At 39.1% G+C, this 24064-nt stretch overlaps 4 non-coding genes across 4 annotated transcripts; 3 read left to right on the top strand and 1 right to left on the bottom strand.

The window, feature by feature from the left end:
* The first annotated feature begins 831 nt into the window (after positions 1–831).
* Positions 832–904, top strand: TRNAV-CAC (transfer RNA valine (anticodon CAC)). The gene has a single exon. It is a non-coding gene; the product is annotated as a tRNA-Val (tRNA).
* Positions 905–4050: 3146 nt separating this feature from the next.
* TRNAI-AAU (transfer RNA isoleucine (anticodon AAU)) lies at positions 4051–4124 on the top strand. Its single transcript has one exon. It is a non-coding gene; the product is annotated as a tRNA-Ile (tRNA).
* A 5205-nt stretch (positions 4125–9329) lies between these two features.
* TRNAI-UAU (transfer RNA isoleucine (anticodon UAU)) lies at positions 9330–9423 on the top strand. The gene is made up of 2 exons: positions 9330–9367; positions 9388–9423. It is a non-coding gene; the product is annotated as a tRNA-Ile (tRNA).
* Positions 9424–13541: 4118 nt separating this feature from the next.
* Positions 13542–13613, bottom strand: TRNAH-GUG (transfer RNA histidin (anticodon GUG)). Its single transcript has one exon. It is a non-coding gene; the product is annotated as a tRNA-His (tRNA).
* Positions 13614–24064: the final 10451 nt, after the last annotated feature.

Genomic DNA, 24064 nt, shown 5'->3' with positions numbered 1-24064 from the left:
GTCGGAGAAAATGGCAATAATGCAGATTAAAGCTTAAAAATGTATTTTGCATACAACCCCTGTCCTGGTCCCCACCTCCCACCCCCCTGCCCGTTGTTAAACCTTTATCAGCACGCAAAGAATTATGTCATTTCTCTATCTTCATCACCCACTATCATTAAGGGATTTTATTTATTTACTTATCTATCCACCTATTTATTTTTACGAAGGAGAGTCACTCAGAGTACATAAAGGAGCAAGAGAAAGCATCTGCCATAGAAGGGCTTCCGATCTATTTGGAGTTGGAGGTGGCAGGACATTTTTCTAACATATCAGATAATAATAGGAACTAGCACCATCTCGATGGGTAATGAGATTTCTGCTCGTCTATGGGAACCAATTATTTTGTGACCTGGAAAACTCTGTCTGCCCTGAGGTCAGCAAGTCCACAGCTGAGAAGCCAGCATCCTTCTGTGAGGATCGGGGAATAGGATGATCATGAAGAGTAATGAGTGGAGGGCTGAGAAATGTCTGCTGGAAATTGGCTGAGGAAGAAGCTTCAGAGAAAACCGCCAGAGAAGCGGAGGATTGGACTGACATGGAGAGGGGAGCAGAACAGTGAAAGTTAGAGGGGCCAGTAAGAGCAAAACGAGACTCTTTGTATCAGAGATGGAGCTTCAATCTCTATAGAACAGTTATAAATATGGGACGAGCCAGTACAGTTCAATATTCAAGATACAATATATTTCTCATTATTCACAACTTCCATAGTTACAGTTATACATTAAAATATACATTTCCCGCGTAAGTTGATTTTTCAGGGGAAAATGGTAAAACATCTCCTCACAGCTAGTTTCCGTAGTGTAGTGGTTATCACGTTCGCCTCACACGCGAAAGGTCCCCGGTTCGAAACCGGGCGGAAACACAAGTTGTTCTGAATTTATTGCTGCACCTTACCCAGGCAAAAATAGCTAAGGAATACTAACACTTTGTTGGGTGGTGGTACCCATTTCTGTATGGGAGGCAGCCAAGCTTCCCTCTTCCTCGTACTGTCAAGGTTGCAATCTAAGTGTATATTTGTATCACTTCTACCTGTAAGTTGACTAAGATAATTGTCACTGTGTGCGTTTGGTTTGTTCCTTTGTTTCCAAAGAGATCCAGTGATACCATGGGTGATGTTTTGATAAGTTCGTGAATTGGATTTAAGTGAGGCAGAACTGCGTAAAGTCGTCCATCTCATTCTCTCTTCGTCATAGAAGTCCAGTAATACGCCGAAATTCAAGAGAATTATTGGTGGGGCGGGATGGAATGGACTACCTTAACTTCTTCGATGTCCATGCGCTCTCCAGCCCCTGCTTCAGTTTTTTTTTTCGTGATCATTAGAGTATATTGTTCTCCTCCACCCATTACGCAGGGAGAAGTCTTCATAAGCTTGAGGAGACATCCTTCTAACTCACCAACAAGTTTGGATCCCCTCAGTTACTCTCAACTTTCTTTAGCCTGTCTTCCAAGACAGTTATACAGAATGTGGCCACTGCGCATGCTACCATTTTTTGGAGCCATTGGTGAGAATTGGGTGGCAGGTGGACATTAAAGGTAGGTGAGCAACCTGAATGGGGTCAGCAAACGTTCATACCCGAGGTTCTAGTCCTCTCAAAACATCTTAAGTGTGAGCTGAACTCTCTCCTCTCTCTCTCTCTTCCTCTCTCTCTCTCTCTCTCTCTCTCTCTCTCTCTCTCTCTCTCTCTCTCTCTCTCTCTGTATAGGGAGCTAGAAAAAGAAACATATAAGCATATGTACACATAAATACACATTAAATTATATGTATACACATATATATACACAATACGTAACCTACCATACCGTAAGGACAAACTACCATGCCCATCTTTGTATTAAAGGAATCTGCCCCATTTTTTTTTCTGGTGGGATAGGAAGATGAAATAATTGCAACAAATATTTGCTTCCCATATCTTGGCCCAGCTTCCTCTAGACTTGATTTAGCATTTTAAAAATATTTTAAGAGATTATTCATTATAAGATTTCATAACCAGACCACAGTTTCAGTTCTTATCTTACTTTATTTAAACACTTCCACTAGTGCTGCTGTCAGGCTAAAGATAACTAGCTACATCTTACTCTTCTCAGTGTGCTAGGGGGTACTTCTGAGGGGATGGTATATATTTCAAATGCTATCACCTGGAGCCCATTCCACTGTGTTCAGTCACCAAGTGGCTGTTAAAATTTTCCTAATATCAAGAATAAACTCAGTGATTAGTATAGCAGTATCATTTAATCATTTAACATCAGTTACCTTTTATAAAGGGATAGTTACAGAGAGGACGGAGTAAGAATAGAAAAACAGTTGCCCAGTACCAGGGAGCAACATCTCCTGTAGATACACTTTCCCAAGTCCCTGGGAAAATTGGGCACAAACTTAACTTGGATGCTACAAAACATTTGCTCCACCAAATTTACTTCATATCAGTGATATACCTAAAGGACAAAGTCATTTCTTTGTTTCAAGAAACCAGCAGTTTTAATGTTGATTCAATGATGGATTGAGTCAGGCCGGTTGCTCCAGGATTTAATCTTAAAGGGATTTGACAATCCACAAACTCTTACAGGTGCCCTAGAACGTGAACTTTCTTGATTTTTCTGAGCTCACAAAACTTCAATTTCCAATACTTCACCTAAGACACACGAGAATAGAAACTACTGAGAAAGAAGCAATACCAGGATGAGTGGTTTGCCGTTTTGCCTCCTTATTAAAAGTGAAGCCAGACAAAAAAGATGCGAGAGTGATCAAAACACCCATAGAGAGAAACGGAGAGAAAGAGACACAGAAAAAGGTAGAGGCAGGGACACATACAGAAGACACAGGGAGAGAAAGATAGAGGCATAAAGAGACAGAGAAACTATCCCTCTCCCTGTTCGACTGTCTCTGTTTCTCGATCTTTGTCCTCTGTTTCTACTATAAACCCACGCTCCTTTCTAGCTCCCTTCAGTTCAAAAGTCACAGACGTTCTCTAATCTCGAGGTCCCTTCTACTTTAAAATTTGTTCTCCCGCCCTTTCCCAGCTTTTCTATTAAATTCCCCTTTAATTTCGGGAGTTGGCTGGGGCAACCCGTGGTCCAATGAAAAGATAGCGGACTTCCCCTCTTGTGGCTCATCCGGTGAGAAAGCTATGCTAATGAGGTGAGAACAACCGAGAGAAAGGCAGCCAGAGTCGTCTAGGAAGTATAACCCAATTAGTCTCCTGCTCTTACATCCTTCTCCGTTTGGAGATTGTCTGATTTCTGGCGTCCTGCCTCGAGGGCTCCCGGGTAATCAGGTCCCAATTACTCCCAGATGGTCGGGATCCTTCCCAGGGTGCTTGAGTTCGGCGGTGGAGGTTATTTGTCTGGCTTAGAGTGTTCAGGAACGGATGGAGTTGAGTGGAAAGAGAGATAGAGTTAAAGAGCTAGAGAGCTAGCGAGAGACAGACACAGAGACAGTGAGACACAGAGACACAAAGAGACACACGTACAGAGAGACAGAGACAGAGTCACACAGAGAGACAGTCAGAAACCGAGAGACGGCGAGAGACAGTCAGAAAGAGCCCGTCAGAGTCAGAGACAGAAAACGATAGAAGGGGGGAGGGGAGGAGAGAGAGTTGGTCCCCGGTATCCAGGGAAAGGTGGCTTCTAGATAAGAGCGTGGGTGGGCGTGGCGCTTTGTGCAAATATGGAGAACACCGCTGATGGAAGCGCGTGAGGGGCGATTCTGCTTCAAGACCGAGTCGGTTGTTTCCCTAAGGCAGGTCAGGAACTGGGTCTGAAAAGCAGCTGTAATCCACTACAAAAGGTAAGTAACAGTAAGAAAGCGAGAAATTTCGGGTCTCAGAGACGTCTCCTTTTGCGGTAAATTCGGAGTAAAGTTCTATTCCCTAGTGGATGGAGAGAAAATGCGGGAATCCGATGTTGCTCTCCTAGATCTATCCCGGCTTTCTAAGAACTTGCGTCGTCATAAACGTTCAGCTAAAATGTTTTTCCTTTTAATAATTTTGTTAGAAGGGACTCTTCCGTGTTGGCCGGTTAGCTCAGTTGGTTAGAGCGTGGTGCTAATAACGCCAAGGTCGCGGGTTCGATCCCCGTACGGGCCAGGATCCGATATTTTGGAGGTCTCTAAACATGACTACTTGAGCACCTTAACTCTCTTGAAAACATTCTCCCAGAAAAACTCTTTCAAGCTTAGTCATAAAAAATACCTTATAAAACTCGAAGTTTACGATACTGAGTGTTCTCATTAACCGCCGGCTGCAGAAGTATTTCTTGCACGTGTAAAGATTGTACGTCTTATATTCTCCAGGACTTTAAATTGTGTCTTTGAGTGCAAGTATTTATCGAAAGAAGATAGTCTGCAATGGACTGCAATAGAATCGTGGTTTTTAACCAATAATTTTATCAGTACTTTAAATAGTGGCACAATTAGTATGCTTATATTTCCAGGTGAGAGCCAAAATGTATTAAACACTGTGTACCAATACTGTACTAAGCACTAGGGATAGGTAAGAATAGGAAGAAAAGAAGGAAAAAAAATTCCTTCCCTCAAATTTACATTCTCATGGGGATACAATATGTTATTACCTAGGTAATTATATATATATAATATAATATATATGTGTATATATATATACATATATATATAAAAATATATAATTACATATTATATATAACATAAGGAGGAGAAGGGGGACCAGAAAAATAATCCTACAGGAAATTGATATTTGAGCTAAATCCTGAAGAAAGTCAGGTAAAACAAATCGCAGAGATTGAAAAGGGACTCATTCCAGCTATGGAAGACACCATAGAGTAACTAGAGTGAACAATTTGAGGTAAGAAAGCCAGTGGCGGCCGGGAGAGAGAGGAAGGGAGGAATAAAATATAAAAAGCTTTAAATGCCAAAGATAGGATCTTGTATTTTATCATGGAGGTAACTAGGAACTTCTGGAGTTGATTGAATAGAAGGATGATATGATTAGATCAGAAGTTTAGGGTTTAGCACTTTAGCAGCCGAGTGGAGTAGTGATTGGATTGAGGGGAGACGAAGCGTGTGAATGGATTAAATAGAGATTGCTGTTTTGCAGATGAGAGGTGATGAAGACCTGAACTAGGGGGCAAGTGGAGAGGACTTCTATGAAAGAGGACATAGGACCAGATTTGTCACTATCTTGGATATGTGAAGTTAATTAGGGTAAGGTTTTAAGGCTAACACCAAGTTGGGAGGCTGGGTGACTGGGATGATAGCAGATCCAGAAACTATAATAGGAAAATTTGGAAGATAAAAGTTTTGGGGAAAGATAATGAATTCTGTTTTCACGTGCCTAGATGTGGAGGCAGGATTTAGAAGGCTAATAGGACAAATAAGGATGGGAACTGAGGGCACCCAGATTCTGTAGCCATCTAGAGTACTAAGTACCTTGGTGGTGGGAGTGTGGTAAGGGAACTTGAGGCATCAAGATGGAAATTGGGACTTCAGACATCTACTACTCTAAAGCAGCTGTTTCTTCCCCATCATAGTGACTGCACACTGTAACATTCTGTTCTACTCTCACTGAAAGATCTAATTTCTCAGAGAAGGATCATTACACATGGGTACACTCAAACTCTCCCAGGGTTCTAGGTGTAATCTTAGTGTTGAGGGGGAATACATGCCCTTTATCCACTTCTCTTCGGAATGCGCTCCCATGTTCTTTCATTTACCCAAAACCAGTCACAGTAATGCCCCCTAGTATCTGTCTGTGGGACAGTGGGGTGGGGAGTGGGACTTGGTGTACACAGAAATATGCTGAGAGCTCATAATTTAGGAAAACCTATGTGCTAAGGGGAACTAACAAGACTAGCATTATAAACCCCATTGTTCTTTCTTGAACTGACCATAAAATTCCTTGATGTAGATAGTTTCTATGTTGAATAGTTCCACTGTTAAGCTGAGATGATCCATTCTATGCTTGACTAAAACTTCACTTGATTTGATGATCTCAGACAAACTGATTAATATGCTAAGTGACTTCTCTGTTTTGAAGTCCCCTTACTTGCATTTATTTCTCAACAACTGTAACATCCATCCTGTCCAGCCTCAAATTTAACTGATATAATTATGAAATCTGTTCTTCTACCTCTCTTATCTTTCTGAGCCCAAAATTTGGGCCCTCTCTCAGAATGGTTTAACCTTAGATCATGACTAGTAATAAAATTTTCATTTTCTCTCTCTGATTAAATAGATATTTGTCTTATAATTAATTACAAAACAGTTATTTGTGAGGTCCAAATCGCTCATATACTACAGCTTGTCACATCAGTATGGTAATTCATTTCTTAAAACTCTAATGAAAGGAAGCTAGTAACTTAAAGGGACATTATCTCACATTGGGGAAGGGGGAGGAGTGGAAGTGAATTAGATAATTAGTGTAGGTACTTTTTCCTCCTTCCCTCCCTGTTCCAAACAGTAAGAGGATGAGCATTGTAGCTTTGTATAATTCCTACTATCACTAGCTGCTTCCTTACCTTTAAGTATTTCTGATCTTTTCTGCATCCTTTCATATCCCCAGTGCTTAGTATATGTTGCTTGATATGGTTTGATATGGACATGGTACTTGATAAATGTTTAACTGATTCTATTGTTCTCTCTCTCCCACACTATTGTATGTGTGCATAGGGAAAGACCATAGTGGGCAAGCATCTCTTTGGTAAACTTTGTGTTTCTTGATTTCAACATTTTTTTGGAGGGGGATCTTAGTAGAGATTTTGGTTCTTTGCTAACTCCTATCTAGACTTTACCTAGTATAAATTTGAAGAGAGTGTTTGAGATTTCCTGTGCCATATGGAAATGGTGACAATAGAGAAAAGAGATTGATGAGTGGAGAAAGGTGTCAACACTTCCTTTTCCAATTAGCCTACAATGTAAATATCAGGTTATCCACAAGGGTGAATTTTACTATGTGCCAGGCTAGGAAATGGGACTATAAGGAAAAAAAAGAGTTCCTGCCCTCAAGGAGCTTACATTCTAAAGGGGAGAAACCATCCCCCAAAAGAAAACTGAAAAGCAGGTGCTGGGAGAGTGCAAGAGGATACCTGTGGCTAGGATATGATGTTAGTAGAAAGGAAACCCAATAGAGCATCTGAGGGGAAATGCAGACGAGGCTGGATATTCTGAAGTTTTGGTAAAAAATAAAAGTTTTAAAACAAGTTTTTGCTCCAGTTCCCAAATGACCAAATCAGAGGGGAGAGGCAACTAAGTCAACTACAACCACTAACTGAGATGTAGAGTACTAAAGCTGAACCAATCCCCAGGTTGATGAAATTTTTGCTGATGAGCTTATCCTGGGGATGGTGGGAAAGCATAACTTTAAAAATCAAGCAGAGCAGCTGTAGGAAGTAAAGAGGAAATATCTCATCAATTTCTTTAAGGAGGTGATCACCAGTAGGAAGATGCTGCAGGTGAAATGACTAAGCCCAAGTCCCCCTGATTTGCCAACAGATATGAATTTGTCACCACAGGCATCACACTTCAAATATGAAAGTGAAATACCTTTTCAGTACTTTCTCTAAAGTTGTCTTTTCCTCCCTCAAAGAATATACCAAATGTGGTGGAATACTGTTGCAAGTTTTAAGGATTTCTTCATAATTCATTTTTTGAGCACTTTGTAACAGAATGTTTATGACGACCTATATCCACTGAGATGCAGGAATCCATTAGTTTATTTGAGTTCCTAGATTGCTTTGCAACTCTTACTGATAGTTTTTATCCAGTCTGAGAGAAGTGAGACTCTAAAAGAGCAAATATGGATCAAGGGCCGGACAAGAAGTGGGCAGTAAGATGTATGTGTGGGAGTCACATAAGACTAAATGGAATAGTCTGAGTCTAACCCGTTGAAGTGGATACTCTTGTCAAGGAACTGCTATCAAGCAGGGCCCCATACCACCTCCCTAGCATTTTCATTGATGACCAGTAAGAACTGGTTAGGAAGTAAAAGATGAGGTGATTTTTTTTTTTTTTTGAAGAAGAGGAGAATAAAACTCAACTATGCAAAAGTCAAACCGAATAAGAATCTAGAGCTGTTCATGTTACCTAGAAAAGAATTCGTGAATTTTTGGTTTTCCATCCTTTTCCTTCTCCACCTCCTCTCCTCCCCCCCCCCCCCCAAACTCCCGTCAGGTTTTTTACACTCTCTTTTTCTCTTAGGGAAAAATGTTTCCCAATTCTTGTTTCTCCAGAGTTTGTTTTGCTTTTTGTTTCAAGATTTCTCTGAGATGAGGTGATTACCACTGAATTGTACATCTCTCTCTGGCAATAAGTTGAAAAGTATGAAAAGTAGAAGGGGGTAGAAGAGCGAGGGGGGAAGAGAGGTAGGAAGAAGAAGGAGAGGGAGAGAGAACTCTTGGGAATCTTCTTGACATCGCGAGGGGTGGGGGTGGAGGGATATAGGAGAGGTGTGTGTGTGTGTGTGTGTGTGTGTGTGTGTGTGTGTGTGTGCGCGCGCGCGTTGAGAACATTCCAATGTAATCTGCCTCTGCTGGGAAAGACAGTTCGATCAGGAAAAGTTCGAGTGATCTGCCCAGCGCAGTTGGTGTGATTTAAAGCTAGGACTTGAACAGTCAAATAGTCGTTTTCTCTAGCCTGCCTCGGGCCGCGTTTTCTTCCCAGAAAGGCACAGAACCGACTGTGTTTCTCCTGGCTGTGTGTGCTGAGCCAGAGCGCCAAGCTTTGACTCGCAGCTTGGCTCGGAAACCGTTATTCGGCTGTGTGCGGTTATAGACTCGTATCTGTGTATTCGGACCGGGGGCAGTTCCTTTTCTGGCGTTTCCTTATGAATTTCCGGCGCAACACGAATGTGTCTTAGGTCGTCCCTCTGTGAGGCTGTGATTGCATCTGAAGACCGGAGTGTGTGTCTGGCGAGCAATTCAGGTTGCTAAGGCAACGCTCAGACACTGCGAGAGCGCGTGTGCTGGTGGTCTGAGCACCGTGGCCACACGCCTTTCCGCAAAGATGTTTCTTAGAGCTGATCCAGCCGCGTGCGTCTCATCCAACCGGGCTCCTGACAAAGGAAGCTTTTTCTGCTGGCTGAGGGACTTTTGAGTGATAGGATGGGGTTCTCCGGACAGTTCTCTTTGCTTTTCACCGGGGCGCTCCTAGTCTTAACTCCTACCCTTTCAACTTTGACATGCACCCGGCATCTTCATAGACTGATATTCCTTTAAAGGAAAGTGTCTTTAAAACCTACTTAATAAAAACTACCTTCAAAACGGCAGAAAAGAATTCTGATTCCGATTTATGTGCCTTCGTTCGGCTTTTCGTTGCTTGGGAAGCTCCAGTGGCGCAATCGGTTAGCGCGCGGTACTTATACGACAGTACAAAGGCGAGTAATGCCGAGGTTGTGAGTTCGATCCTCACCTGGAGCAGGTGTTTTTTCTCGTCATTTTTAACTGCTCGGAATCTTGCTCCTGAAGAGATATTAAGGGTGAGTGGAGGTTATAGATTGGTGAAAGGCTATTATTAATTTTCTATACTTTACTGTTTGGGGTTTGAGGAAAATCTTTTGAAAACACTAAGACAGATATGTACTTAATAAAACTTTGTAAAATGGTATTGCTTTATTAAATTATATCGTGTTTGGAACTACTCAATAATGTGAATTATCACGTTTAATTACCAATAGGGGTCACATGGACCTTCCCAAGATTTTTTTAGGACAAGTATTCGAGAAGGCTCAAAAAAGAGATGTCCCATTCACTACAGAGTTATTTAAGATTTAGAACTATGTATTTTGCCTAACACTTCAGTAAATTAATTTGCTGAAGACAATAAATATCAGATCTGGTGGGAGAATGGAAGACTGGGATAATTGAATATATAATTATCAATAATCATAATTGAATATATAATCATTCACTGGTAAGTGAAACGATGCTCAATTAATCTATCATAGATTTTTATACTACATGAACAGTCTTAGATGGTCTTCAGATTCTGTGTAATTACTCTAACTAGGTTTGCATTTGAATGAATGAATTTTTGTAATGCTCTTGTATCCTTTACAAGACCGTAGATTTAGCTGGAACTTGAGAATTCCAGTCAGTGGAGAAGAGAGAGTGCTTCCATCAAACCCTCTAAAGAGGAACTTCCTAGGGTTGATGGTAGGAGAGAGAAGAGAGAGGCTTTCATTTAAGTTTCTTTCCCCCCTTCCTTGGGTTGGAAAAGGATCTTCAAAGGATCTAGAGGATGCTGGACACCCTAGTAACATCTCTGGTACAGCTGACAGAAGGGTTTGCATTTGGAGGGGAGGAAACTACATAGATTCATAACTGTAAAAGGAGTTCAACAAAGAAACTACAATATGTGTAAAGGGAACTTTACAAGCACCCTATAAATAGGAGAAAAAGACTTCTAGCAATCTGGAGTTGGGTCATTCCTTTTCCACCTATGTCTTCTAGGCTTTGTTTGCTTTCCAGCTTTTTTTTTTTTTTTTTTTTTTTTTTTTTTTTTTTTTTTTTTTTTTACTGCTATGAGACCGTCACAGATTTTTTTGGGATGACACTTTATCTACTGTTCTAATTGTACCTGTTAATAAATACTCCTTTAGAAAAATAGTTCTGTCTAGGTGACCAAATTAATTTGTATTTGACTTTTATTGATAAATAACAATTATTAAGTAATCAATGATGTAATTATATTAGTTTGATATTCTTGGTGGGAGGGAAAGGAGTTGGGAAGCACACTCAGTGGGATCCTGGATCAAAGGCATAAGAAAAATCACTCTTAACTCCTCCAGAAAACTCTAGAATTTTGAGAGGAAGGAATAACTTTGCTTTGGGACCTAACACTTGCCTGTTTAAACTGGCATGAGTGGAGCTAATTTTACTGAGCACTTAATAATATATTAAGTCAGGAAGTGTGCCAAACATTTCAAGCAAGATAGTTATTTTCCTCAAGGAAGTTACAGTCGAATGATGAAAGAAAACACATAAAGGAGTAGAAAAGGTATGAGTGAAGAAATAAAAAGACAGACCAGTTCCAATGGTCTTGTGATGAAAAGAGCCACCTATACCCAGAGAGAGGACTGTGGTAACTGAGTGTGGTTCACAATATAGCATTCTCACTCTTTTGTTGTTTGCTTGCATTTTATTTTCTTCATCATTTTTTCCTAACTTGATTTGATTTTTCTTGTACAGCAAGATAATTATGTAAATATATGTTAAACCCAATATATGCATATTTATTTACATAATTATCTTATATATTGGGTTTAACATATATTTCTACTATGTTTAACATATATATATTGGACTTCTTGCCATCTAGGGAAAGGGTGGGAGAAGGGGGGGAAACTAGAACACAAGGTTTTGCAAGAGCTAATGTTGCAGAATTATGTTTTGAAAAATAAAAAGGTTTAATAAAAAAAGGAAAAAAGAAATAGAAAGAAAAAGATTTATCTATCTTTCTCTGTGACGTTCCTAAACCCAAAAAACTAACAGTTAAAGCTCAATGTGTGTCCAGTGATATTATGCACTAGAAATAAACAAAAGACAGAGGGAAGACCTATGAACTGATGCAAAGTGAAGTGAGTAGAAAAAAAAATAAACAATATACACAATGACCTGAGCGTATAAATGGAAGGAAAAATAACATCATTGTATAATTATAATGAATGATATTGGAATTGAAGAGTATGAGAATGTACCTCTCTTACCTGGAAGAAGAAGGGGACTAAACATAAAAGTGGAATTAATTTGTTTTGCTGAAATACTTTCTTGCCTCTTTATTTGTATTTTTTTAATTTTATCTTGTGAAGGCTTTCTGGATTGAGGAAGGGAGGGAATATATTTAGAAAAGAAACCTATAGAAAAGCAAAAGGTATACATTAATTTTAAAGAATTAAAACCCCCTCTTACTACTACACAAAAAAATTCATGAATAAATATTTATTTTCTATATGTTTCCCTTAACCCCAAAAGAAGAACTGGGTTTTGAGAGACTGGAGAAAAGAGGACTTTATTTTTCTAATGTTCTAAGGAGTAGGCAAGAATGTTTCAGGTAGTGGGATAAGATCCTGGGGAGACTTGGAATCTTGAGGGAATGGGGTGAAGTCAGACAGTGATCAGAAAAGAGTTGTTTGTACTGAAAAAGAGATGTGGAGATGGAAATGTACAAAGATATAGTGAGTCATATAGGTTTACTAGGTCTCAAGTGCCCACTAGAAAGTGGGAACTTAAGTGGCAAAGTAAAGACAGTGCCAGACCTGAAGTCAGGAAAATCTGAGTTCAAATGTTGCTTCAGATCTCCTGTCAGCATGACCTAATTGATGTCATGGTCCTTTTCAAGCATAAAGGACAAACAACAGCCTCTGAGTACAGCTGCCTCACTGGGGACCCAATTGGAACTGGTCAGTTGGGCAATATATCTCTTTCTTTCTTTCTTCCCTCCCTCACTCCTTTTCTTCTTCCCTTCCTCCTCCTTTCTCTTCCTTGTTTCCTTTCTTCCTTCCTTTTCTCCCTTCATAAGGTATCACACCTTACATATAGATACTCTGTCCAAAGAAATGTAAAATTTGGGAGGAATCACTGAAACCTCCTAAGTTATCTTGGGGTTTAGAAGCTGGACTTCTTTCTTAAGCACCATCTCTTAAATTCAAATCACTCTGACTCTCATTGATTGGCCAACAACAGGTCAAGCCCCAGGTGGGCAGTGTTTGAGCCCTATTAATTCAGAGTGAATGAAAATAGCAATTGTTTATGTTTTGGTCAGAAATCCTGAGGGACTTCCCTTCCCAAAATGATTTTTTTTTTTGACTAGGTAAAACAAGACATTCTTTGCCTCAATTTTTACTTAGCCTAAATTGATGACTGGGCATTGCTTCAGTCAAACTGACACTTATAAAAGACTTCAGCCAAAAAAAGGCCAAGATGTCCCACTATAGAGCGGTCCTGATCTGTATCTTGCCACTGGACCTAGGAAAAAGTGAGATTGTTGACTTTGGATAGGCCTCCCTCAATTAATTGCAATTAACCTGCATGTCATTTTATCATCTCCCTGATATCATAATCTTTGTAAACAAAGGACAAATAACAGCTGTGTGAATTTGCGCAAGTCACTGAACTCTGCCTCAGTTTCCTCATCCCCATCAAATAAACTGGGGAAGAAAACAGCATACTATTTCACTATTTCTGTCAGGGAAATTCCAAATAGGGTCACGAAAAGTCTGAAATGACTGAATGACAATTAGAAAGGGAAATGCCTCCTGCTCATCTTTTAATAACTAGTCCCGATTTCAAGACAAAAGAATTGCGCCTTTTAACTGAAGAAGCTTCAGTTCAAAGCCACTTTTGTTACCTAGGATGAAACGTTTTAAAATTTTTCTTTAGAGAATGCTTGAAGCCGATTAAGGAATGATGAGGCAATCCTATTCAAGGAAGACTGGGAGAAACCCGCAAACTGAAACACAGTCATCCTCATTTTCCTGAAACAAGTGGGCCAAGGAAAACTATTGGCCAGTGGCAAGAATAAAAGAATAACCCCGTCATGCCGTGACTCGGATTCGAACCGAGGTTGCTGCGGCCACAACGCAGAGTACTAACCACTATACGATCACGGCCTGCCACAGAAGAGGATTACATTCTGTTTACTCCCGGACTCTTTTACTACCTTTTAAATCCGAGTTTCCGAGGAAATTGTCTTTTTGGAGCGGAGCTGAGACTGGGATTGCCCTATTTAGCTTCCCTTTTTGATCACCTTCCTTTTGCTCTAAGCTGTAACTCTAAATTCGACTCCCAAGAATGGGGTTCAGAATACACCGTGAAGCCTCGCCCCAAGGAGCAATTACAACCCAATTTCTTCTTTCCATGGCAATTACGACACAAACTATGGGGAATGGGGGCTGCGGAAAAGCCAAAGTTTCCCATTTAATCGGGGCCATCGCCACTTTTCCGGACACGTCTGGCCACTGAACTCAAATGTCTGGAGGAGAGAGGCAGGCTGACGAGCTGGCACAGCTCTTGTTCACTTCAATCCAATTTATTTGCAAATCAAGACTTGGCCCTCCTGAGGTCATTGGTCCTCTGAGATCCATGGATAAAGAGCAACTTGAGGAATGGAAAGTGTTATTTCCTTAATACTACACCCTCACAAGCCTCTCTCTTTGTCTCTCTCCCTCTGGGTCACATATCATGAAGATATATATTTTTTAGAAACAGTAAAGAAGCACACTAGGCCTCCTAGGTGAGAGCCTGAGTGAGTATTGCTCACTGAGGAAAAGAAAAATGGCAACCAGTGAAATAGACTGGAGGAAGAATGGAACTCTCTCTCGAGCTCCCAACTCTGCTCTTTCTTATTACTTGCTGAGCAAAGCATGTTAGGACAAAAATTAAAATACAAAAGAGTATGAAATCTGGATGCGAGGTCCTCAAACTTTTTAAATAGGGGGCCAGTTCACTGTCCCTCAGACTGTTGGAGGACCAGACTATAGTAAAAACAGAAACTTTGTTTTGTGTGCCTTTAACTAAAGAAACTTCATAGCCCAGGGTGAGAGGGATAATCGTCCTCAGCTGCTGCATCTGGCCCGAGGGCCGTAGTTTGAGGACCGGAGAGAAACCAAAGAAAAAGGATGGAGAAAAGGGAAAGGGTAGTTCGTTTCATTTCAATGCAAACTCAGTTCCCTACTGGTCTCTCTTGTCACCAATATTTCCATCTCCCAGTGACCTGAATATGGCTCCCTAAAGTTTCCATGGGGTTAAAATGGAAGCAGGCAGAGATATATGGTTCAGAGACTGGCCATCCCAGGCCTCAACCCTCATTTCTTACCCCCTTGTAATTATCTTGTATATATAATACAGCTATTTAGGCCATAAGGATCTGACCTGGGAACATGTGTGTTGGATGCTTCTGAAATTCCTGGAGATGACATGAGATAAGGGGGTCTGGGCCTCCACTTCTTAGCATAAAGCTTCTACTCAACTTACCTCTCTATGAAGAAGAGCCCTTCGTGGTTGACTATTGAACTGTGGGATTGACAAAAGACTCCCATGGGAGAACAACTCCAGTCTTGTTTCTTATCTGGTGGTCCTAGTAAGGAAGACATGCTGTATACCTCTTAACCTGAAGGGCCAAATGGAAAATGGAATCCCTGGGGAGGGATTACACTGTAACCCAAAAGTACCATTTATGCCATTGCACAAAGATCAGAGGTGGTCTGTTGTGTACATGGGACCTAGAAGACAGATGGACTGAGAAAAGAGCAAGGGAAGAAGGAGATAATTAAATATAATTGGAAAGATAGGTGGGGCTCAGACTATGGGGAGCTTTAAAACCTAAACTGAAAGTTTTGTGGGCAATAGAGAACTTTGCCAGAGACACTGAAGAGTTTTGAGGAGGGAAGTTATAAGATTGAAGATAAATTTGGCCACTTTGTTGACAAAGTACTCACAGTTCTGGACCTTTCTTTGAAGGCATGCTCAGAGTCTCCAGGTGATCTGGGTCAATGAATGCTTTTTTGAAAGATAATTGGCAACTGAACAGGAAGAACCACTCACTTACAAGACTTAAAAGGAAAATAACTTTTGCTCTATTTCTCCTTCTTGACACTTCTTTTGACCCACTTGAGAACACTGTAAATTCTGCTTTGCATTTCTCTGGGTGGGGAGGGGCCGTAGTTTTCTTCCCTCTCCCTCCTTCCCTCTGCAGCAGCAGTTATCATGTCCATCATTACCTGACTTGAGAGATATTGATCCCAAGAGAGATAGTGGATCTCCAGCTGCTTTTTCTGCTTTGTATTTCTTTTCCTGCGCATGAGTGACCCAGCATTATGATTCTACACCCAGAAGATACTGCCTGAGCTCCAGAGGTCCAGAGTCATTGAAAACTGATTGATGGTTGTCTAGTAGGAGGTGCTTGTGCAGCTGTGACTTTAAGTATAAGTGACAGCAGTTATGTCTGCTGGGACAGCCACAAAATATGGATTTTTCTTGAGCTGTGGCTCCTTATAAGAGAGTCTGAGATAAAAAATGACATTCTCCGGCAGTCTTTAAAGTCTTTCTGAAGTTTTTTCCTACCTCTGTGGAGAATGTAAGTACAACATTGTTACAAGCATGAATAATTTTAAATTCAATTCCTTGAGTTGCGGTTCCTACCTCTATGGAGAATGTAAGAGGAAGCGTATAAGGGAGTTTTAGTATGCACAATTTTGTTTGTGTCTCATGTTCTTTTTCATTGGCGAGAATATATAGCAGCCTTACACCTACTATCTACTCTATAAACTGAGTAACTTTTCCTGAAAGCATATTACTAACCCCCTTTGGGGAAAGACTTAGGAGCCAAACCTAAGGTTTGTTTGGGATTTCTCCCCTTCCCCCAGCAGTTTTGCTCTTTGATGGGGGACATCGACATAGTGATCCAGGGAGTATAAGAAAAACCTCATTCTGCCTTTTAGAAGTCGATGTACCCCAGGAATCAAGCCAGGTTTGGAAGCTAAGCTAGGTGCCTTTGTTGGATAGGAGCAAACTATGTAATGTAATGTTTTGAGGCTAACTGCTGCTGGGATAAGCCAAGGGAGAGTTGTTCAAAGGAGAGCTCTCTTGAGTCCCAAAATACAATCCTACCGCCATATCCTTTTAAGTGACTCCCTACGATGGGAACCTTGGAGAGCAACCAGGAGGGATCCAGCTTTTACATTCTTTAGCAAGCTGCCAAAGGGAGGAGCCCCTTGGAAAGGGCCATGGCACAAATTCAGCTTGTGGAGAAGTGCCTCAAACCAACACATGGAGGGAAGGTGCCCTGATTTAATCCTGCTACATAGTCATAAAATAAAAAGAGTTAAAGCAGTACCATAGTGAAGGAGGAAAGAGGAAGTTTGACAGCTAAGTAGGCTAAATGAACAGCTTAATCTAATGTTGCTCAAATCCCTTTGGCAATCCAGATTTTCATGTACAGTCTCAATACTTCTTGCTGTGCCTATTTAAGCTTCCTTTTAGCTGCTGCTGAAAGGGCAAAAGACAATCCTTCCTTTGCTGTTTTGTTTTTTTTTCTTACATTACTATAAGCATAAATAATCTTTAATAAACATTTGTTAAAGACCTACCAAGCCTAGTGATAAGAACTGGACACACAAAAAGGAGGCAAAATATAGCACCTGCCCTCAAAAAAACTTACAATCTAATGGGAGAGATAACATGCAAACAAACCCCCACACACAAACATATATATATGTATATACACACACACAAGTTATATATACAGGACAAATATAATTTCACTAACAGAGGGAAAGCATTGAAATCAAGAGGAGTTGGGGACAACTTCCTATAAGAATTGGGGTTTTAATTGAACTAAAGGAAGTGAATAGAACCAAGAGAACATTTTACATAGAGACAACAAGATTATGTGATGATTAATTGTGATGGACTTGGCTATTTTCAACAATTCAGTGATTCAAAGCATTTCCAATAAACTTAAAATGAAAAGAGCCATCCCCATCCAGAGAGAAAATTATAGAGTGATTGTGGATCAAAGCATAGTGTTTTCACCTTTTATTGTTGTTTGTTTGCTTGCTTGGGTTTTATTTGTTTGTTTCTCATGTTTTCTCCCCTTTTGATCTGATTTTTCTTGCACAACCTGATAAATATGGAAATATGTTTAAAAGAGTTGCCCATATTTAACCTATATCAGATTGCTTGCTGTCTTGAGAGGTGGTAAGGGAGAAGGGAGAAAAATTTAAAGCACAAAGTTTTACAAAAATGAATTATGGAAATTAACTCTACATGTATTTGAAAAAATAAAATACTATTAAAAAAAGAAAATTATGTGGCTTGGAGTAAAGTAAAGTAAAAGATTGGAAAAGTAGGAGAATGCTAGGTTATGAAGGACTTTATTTTTTTAAATTTTTATTTATTTTTTAATTGAAGCTTTTTATTTTCAAAACATATGCAAGGATAATTTTTCACCATTGACCCTTGCAAAACCTTGTGTTCCAGTTTCCCTCTTTCCCCCACCCCCTCTCCTAGATGGCAAGTAATCCAATATATATTAAACATGGTAAAAAAAAAATGTAAATCCAATATAGGCATACATATTTATACAATTATCTTGCTGCACAAGAAAAATTAGATCAAAAAGGAAAAAATGAGAGAAAATAAAATGTAAGCAAACAACAGCAAAAAGTGAAAATGCTATGTTGTGATCCACACTCAGTTCTCAGACCTTTCTTTCTTTGGATGTAGCTGGCTCTCCTCATCATAAGATCACTGGAACTGGCCTGAATCTTCTCATTGTTGAGAAGAGCCATGTCTATCAGAATTGATCATTGTATAAGCTTGCTGTTGCCATGTACAATGATCTCCTGGTTCTGTTCATTTCACTTAGCATCAATTATGAAGGACTTTAAAAGCCAAACATTTTGTATTTGATCCTTGAGGCAATAAGAAGCCACTGGAGTTTATGGTGTGTGTGTGTGTGTGTGTGTGTGTGTGTGTGTGTGTGTGTGTGTATGAGGCAGAAGCATGACTTGTGTCTTAGGAAAATCACTTTTAGTGAGTGTATGGAAAATGGATTGAAGTGGGGAGAGATGAGGCAGACAGAGGTACCAGCAGGTTACTGCAGTAATAAAGGTGTGAGATGACAGGGCCCTGCCTTAGAGTGGTGGCAATGACTGAGAAAAAAGGGAAGGGGAGAGGGAAAAATAGTGAGTGGGGCTTCAGGAAATTTTTGCAAAGTTGAAATCTGCAGACTTTGACAGCTTTTGGATGGATAGATTTGAGCATCATTAGCATAATTGTGGTAATTAAATCCACATTAAATCCAAGAAATCACTAAGTGAAGCAGTAAAGACAGAGAAGAGAAGAGGATTCATGACAGAACTCTGAGGGATGTCTACAGTTAGAGGGCTTGATCTGGAAGAATATCTAGCAAAGCAAGCAGAGAAGAACTGGTCTAATAGGTAGAGGTAAACAAGGAGAGAATGGTGTCCCAAAACTCTAAAGAGAAGAGAATGTGAAGGAGAGCTTGTCAACAGTGACAAAGGCTGCAGAGAGGTTGAGGAAAAAGAAGATTGAGGAAAGTTCATGGAATCTGGCATTAAGAACTTTGAAGATGCCAGTTTTGGTGGAATGATAAGTCTTAATTACCCATGAATGTTAAGAGTTGTAAACTCACTGGTGTCCCTTTGATATAGGACAAATAGAATAAAAAACTATAAATTGGAATATCTCTAGGTTCTGAGTTACAATTGTTTCTAAACTTAAAAGAATTCCACCTTCCTCTTCATTTTCACTCCCCTACATCTTGTTTCTGCCTAGATTCCAGAGTCTGGGTCAAAGTGTGATCTGCAACTGTGAGGTTGAAGTGGTTGATCTTTGGTTTCCTCTTGAAGGTATACTCTTATGTGAAAGAAATATAATTAAATAGTTAAGAACTAGAGATGATTATATCTAGAAGAGACTCTTTTGAAGATGGGCCAAGTCAATTATTGTATTAGACATTGCTGCAGGCAAGAGTGAAGAAGGGTGAGAGCATAGAGAACTAGAAGTTCATTAGTTTTAAGTTGTCAAAGACTATAGAGGCTAACTAGTGCAATTCTTCTTTTGTGTAAATCAGAGATATGAAACGTACAATATTTAAAATTATTCTGTAGTGTTCTGCTAGTTTCCTTGCAAAAAGAGACTGCTGAGACATCTATTTAAGAAAAGTTATGTCATTGGTGGTTCAACGGTAGAATTCTTGCCTCCCATTTGGGAAACCCGGAGTTCAATTCCTTGTCAATGTATTTTTTTTTAATCTCTTTTACTACTCCTGCACTTTAGGATAACTTGTATTCTGTACATATTTTATAGCACTTGGCTTTTTCTTCTGGAAATTCATCCAGGCAATCCAAGTGCAGTGAGTAGCATCTCTGTAGAGTCTCAAAGATGAATATTTATGGGCTTAGCTGGACTCTAGATAGAAAGGGGGGGAGGGGAGTGGCGGGTGCAAATCTGGAATTGGGAGCAAAAAAAAATTAGTTCTATCTACTTGTTTGTTCTAGACATACCAAACTACATCCATTTCTTGTTCTTTGCCCCAGGCTTAAGGTACAATAAGATCCAGAAAATATTGAATGAGAACTTGCACTGTGAAAACCACTGAGCTGTACCCTGAGGATACTAAGATAGAGGGAGAAACTGTGCCCTCAAGAACCATAATTACATTTCCAGGGAACATCAAATCTGGCTGGAGCTGGAGATAGCTCAGCTGGTAGTCGGGAACCAAAGGCAGGGCAAAAACAGAACACTAGAAAAGGTATCACGAGCTCAAGGGCCTACTTTTTTTTTTTTTAATTTTTTATTTAATAATTACATTATATTGACACTCGTTTCTGTTCCGATTTTTTCCCCCTCCCTCCCTCCACCCCCTCCCCTAGATGGCAAGCAGTCCTTTATATGTTGGATATGTTGCAGTATATCCTAGATACAATATATGTTTGCAGAACCGAACAGTTCTCTTGTTGCGTAGGGAGAATTGGATTCAGAAGGTATAAATAATCCGGGAAGAAAAACAAAAATGCAGATAGTTTACATTCGTTTCCCAGTGTTCTTTCTTTGGGTGTAGCTGCTTTTGTCCGTCATTTATCAATTGAAACTCAGGTCTCTTTGTCAAAGAAATCCACTTCCATCAAAATATGTCCTCATACAATATCGTTGTCGAAGTGTATAATGATCTCCTGGTTCTGCTCATTTCACTTAGCATCAGTTCATGTAAGTCTCGCCAGTCCTCTCTGTATTCATCCTGCTGGTCATTTCTTACAGAACAATAATATTCCATAACATTCATATACCACAATTTACCCAGCCATTCTCCAATTGATGGGCATCCATTCATTTTCCAGTTTTTAGCCACTACAAACAGGGCTGCTACAAACATTTTGGCACATACAGGTCCCTTTCCCTTCTTTAGTATTTCTTTGGGATATAAGCCCAATAGAAACACTGCTGGATCAAAGGGTATGCACAATTTGATAATTTTTTGGGCATAATTCCAGATTGCTCTCCAGAATGGTTGGATTCGTTCACAACTCCACCAACAATGCATTAGTGTCCCAGTTTTCCCGCATCCCCTCCAACATTCATCATTATTTTTTCCTGTCATCTTAGCCAATCTGACAGGTGTGTAGTGGTATCTCAGAGTTGTCTTAATTTGCATTTCTCTGATCAATAATGATTTGGAACACTCTTTCATATGAGTGGTAATAGTTTCAATCTCATCCTCTGAAAATTGTCTGTTCATATCCTTTGACCATTTATCAATTGGAGAATGGCTTGATTTCTTATAAATTTGAGTCAGTTCTCTATATATTTTGGAAATGAGGCCTTTATCAGAACCTTTAACTGTGAAAATGTTTTCCCAGTTTGTTGCTTCCCTTCTAATCTTGTTTGCATTAGTTTTATTTGTACACAGGCTTTTTAATTTGATGTAATCGAAATTTTCTATTCTGTGATCAGTAATGGTCTCTAGTTCATCTTTGGTCACAAATTTCTTTCTCCTCCACAGGTCTGAGAGATAAACTATTCTATGTTCCTCTAATTTATTTATAGTCTCGTTCTTTATGCCTAGGTCATAGACCCATTTTGATCTTATCTTGGTATATGGTGTTAAGTGTGGGTCCATGCCTAATTTCTGCCATACTAATTTCCAATTATCCCAGCAGTTTTTATCAAGTAATGAATTCTTTTCCCAGAAGTTAGGGGCTTTGGGTTTGTCAAACACTAGATTGCTATAATTGACTATTCTGTCTTGTGAGCCTAGCCTTTTCCACTGATCCACTAATCTATTTCTTAGCCAATACCAAATGGTTTTGGTGACTGCTGCTTTATAATATAATTTTAGATCAGGTACAGCTAGGCCACCTTCATTTGATTTTTTTTTCATTAATTCCCTTGAGATTCTCGACTTTTTATTGTTCCATATGAATTTTGTTGTTATTTTTTCTAGATCAATAAAATATTTTCTTGGAAGTCTGATTGGTATAGCACTAAATAAATAGATTAGTTTAGGGAGTATTGTCATCTTTATTATGTTCGCTCGGCCGATCCAAGAGCACTTAATATTTTTCCAATTATTTAAGTCTGACTTTATTTGTGTGGAGACTTTTTTATAATTTTGCTCATATAATTCCTGACTTTCCTTTGGTAGATAGATTCCCAAATATTTTATGGTATCAACAGTTATTCTGAATGGAATTTCTCTTTGTATCTCTTGCTGTTGGGTTTTGTTGGTGATGTATAAAAATGCTGAGGATTTATGGGGATTTATTTTGTAGCCAGCTACTTTGCTAAAATTATGAATTATTTCCAATAGCTTTTTGGTAGAATCTCTGGGGTTCTCTAGGTATACCATCATATCATCTGCAAAGAGTGATAGTTTGGTTTCCTCATTGCCTACTCTAATTCCTTTTATATCTTTCTCGACTCTTATTGCCGAGGCTAGTGTTTCTAATACGATATTAAATAATAATGGTGATAGTGGGCAACCTTGCTTCACTCCAGATCTTACTGGGAAAGGTTCCAGTTTTTCCCCATTGCATATGATGCTTACTGATGGTTTTAAATATATGCTCCTGACTATTTTAAGGAAAAGTCCATTTATTCCTATGCTCTCAAGTGTTTTTATTAGGAATGGATGTTGGATTTTATCAAATGCTTTTTCTGCATCTATTGAGATGATCATGTGGTTTTTGTTTGGTTATTGATATAGTCAATTATGCTAATAGTTTTCCTAATATTGAACCAGCCCTGCATTCCTGGTATAAATCCTACTTGGTCATAGTGTATTATCCTGGTGACAATTTTCTGTAATCTTTTTGCTAATATTTTATTTAAGATTTTAGCATCAATATTCATTAGGGAGATTGGTCTATAATTTTCTTTCTCTGTTTTCAGCCTACCTGGTTTAGGTATCAGTACCATATCTGTGTCATAAAAGGAGTTTGGTAGGACTCCTTCAATCCCTATTTTTTCAAATAGTTTATATAACATTGGAGTTAATTGTTCTTTAAATGTTTGGTAGAATTCACATGTAAATCCATCTGGTCCTGGGGATTTTTTCTTAGGGAGTTGATTGATAGTTTGTTCTATTTCTTTTTCTGAGATGGGACTGTTTAGGATATTTACTTCTTCCTCTGTTAGTTTGGGCAAGCTGTATTTTTGGAGGTATTTTTCTATTTCATTTAAGTTGTCGAATTTATTGGCATAAAGTTGGGCAAAGTAACTCCTAATTATTGCTCTAATTTCCTCTTCGTTAGTGGTGAGTTCTCCCTTTTCATTTTTAAGACTATCAATTTGATTTTCCTCTTTCCTTTTTTTAATCAGATTTACTAAGGGTTTGTCTATTTTGTTGGTTTTTTCATAGAACCAACTCTTAGTTTTATTAATCAATTCAATAGTTTTTTTACTTTCAATTTTATTGATCTCACCTTTTACTTTTAGAATTTCAAGTTTAGTGTTTGACTGGGGGTTTTTAATTTGTTCCTTTTCTAGCATTTTTAATTGCAAACCCAATTCATTGACCTTCTCTTTCTCTATTTTATACAAATAGGCCTCTAGAGATAGGAAATTTCCCCTTATTACCGCTTTGGCTGCATCCCATACATTTTGGTATGATGTCTCATTATTATCGTTTTCTTGGGTGAAGTTATTAATTATGTCTATGATTTGCTGTTTCACCCAATCATTCTTTAGTATGAGATTATTTAGTTTCCAATTATTTTTTGGTCTACTTCCCCCTGCTTTTTTGTTGAATGTAATTTTCATTGCATCGTGGTCTGAAAAGGATGCATTTACTATTTCTGCCTTACTACATTTGAGTTTGAGGTTTTTATGTCCTAATATATGGTCAATTTTTGTATAGGTTCCATGAACTGCTGAAAAGAAAGTGTATTCCTTTCTGTCTCCATTACATTTTCTCCAGAGATCTATCATATCTAACTTTTCTAGTATTCTATTTACCTCTTTGACTTCTTTCTTATTTATTTTTTGGTTTGATTTATCTAATTCTGAGAGTGCAAGGTTAAGATCTCCCACTATTATA

The sequence above is a fragment of the Antechinus flavipes genome, chromosome 4, assembly GCF_016432865.1.
Source record: "Antechinus flavipes isolate AdamAnt ecotype Samford, QLD, Australia chromosome 4, AdamAnt_v2, whole genome shotgun sequence".
NCBI classification, from domain to species: domain Eukaryota; kingdom Metazoa; phylum Chordata; class Mammalia; order Dasyuromorphia; family Dasyuridae; genus Antechinus; species Antechinus flavipes.
This window is presented reverse-complemented; position numbering and strand designations above follow the sequence as displayed.